Below are 1,810 nucleotides of genomic sequence, written 5' to 3'. Positions count from 1 at the left end.
CAGCCACACTTGACTTGACCTTCAACCCTCTTTTAGTTTTCACTCTCCGATTCATTTTGGTCTCCTGACCAAGACAGCTTTTTCCTTCAGTTGGTTGGATATCTAGCAGGACACAGAAATAACTGATTGGGGTCTTCGACAGAAGACCATGATCACTGCAGTGAAAGGTGAAGACATCTTGCTGCAAACCATCATTGTTTTAGAGTCAGAATAAATCTAGTTCAGAAATGCAGTTTATCATTAAGGTGGCCAGACACTTCCCATTTTAACAATTGATAATAGGATCTTTATAACCTTGTCAAAATGTAACTACCTGGACTAAGATTTTTCTGACTGTCAGCCTTACTTTGCTTTGCTTTGATTTGCCTGTTATTCAAGATACATCAGTTAAAATTATTTAGCCATTTTAAGTAAGGTCAGATGAAAATATTTGGTTTGAACATTGTTAAAAATTTTATGCTGCTTACACTGAAAAGCTCAAACTCCTGGTATTGTAGAAAAGGCCCAAAGTTTGGCAGTGGGTGTTACACTCATTGTAGGAATGGGCCTTTGGCTGTCCCTGTCAAAATCTGCCCATATTTGGCCTAGGGAGAAATTGCTGCAAAACCTCAATTCACACATGCTTGTTGGAGCCTTGCTAGAGTTTACTAGCAGACCAGCTTGAGACCCTGAGTTTGGAGTGGTAAAAGGATTGAATGCTAACAGCAGCAGCTGAATTCACTGAGAGAAACATCAAAATATAGAGGTCTGTGTAATGCAACTGATTCTGAGAATGGCTGCAAGTTAGCCCTGAAAGTTGGAGCACAGGTCTGCCAATTTATGGGTTTTATTCCTCAGTGCAGTGAGATGAGATAATTCTTCCATCTCATCTCAGAGGAGCACTGGGAACCTTGAATCATGGTAACGTTTCAAAAGCACTCAGACACTGTGATAGGTACAGCCTTGAATGTCCAGGAGGATATTACCAAATCACTTTATACTGTGCCAGGTTTGGGTGGTGTGCAGTGTATACAGCCTGGGGCACACACTGAAGGAGAAGCATATGAAGAAGTGTAGCACAGCTACCCAGTCCATTCAGCCTGTGCCTAGAAAGAGGCAGGGGTGGGAGGGGTCATGGAGGCAACAGGAAGTGATTATGTAACTAGAGACTATATCATGATGCAGACACACAAAGCAGCCTTAATTCTGGCTTTGCCCAACTTCTGCATGCCTGACTTTTCACCGTTTTAATATGGTTGGTTGTGACCCCTGCCCTCTCCCCACCCCCACATCTTTCTCTGACTAATATCTTGATAAGATTGAGACAGTTAATAATCAGTGAGAGGAGCTTCCTATGAAATGCTGATCTTCTTCCCAACTATACCCTACCAAAAAACCACACAGGGTCATTAGCTTTCAGGCCCTCCCTTCTCATATGCTCTTATATGAGAGACATCTGACCACAGGCTCTTACTTTAGTCGCATAGTGAACCTGCCTTCTATAGGCTTTCAAATAAATGTACACCCATCCTGTCAGCAGGTCAGACTAGTGGCTGGTTGCTGTCACCAACAAACTAGTGAGCTGTCTATTTGTGGTATTCAAATATCCCATTACGTTGGTGTCTAAACATCTTGCAGCATTTAATGCATTGACTCTCACAACAGCCCTTATGCCCTGTGGGTTCCCAGCAGTTTGGATAGTGTGAGCACGCTGTGTGAGATATACAAGCAAGAACTGCCATGCGTTCAGTTGGGAAGAGGCATTGTGCCTTCCTCCTACTCATCATCGCCAGGTCTGCAGTGATACCGGGTGAGTCTGACTGCTCTGGGG

The sequence above is a fragment of the Gavialis gangeticus genome, unplaced genomic scaffold (genome assembly GCF_001723915.1).
Source record: "Gavialis gangeticus isolate Ggan-Ray unplaced genomic scaffold, GavGan_comp1, whole genome shotgun sequence".
Lineage (NCBI taxonomy): Eukaryota > Metazoa > Chordata > Crocodylia > Gavialidae > Gavialis > Gavialis gangeticus.
The sequence above is the reverse complement of the archived record's forward strand: the minus strand, read 5'-3'. Positions refer to the sequence as shown.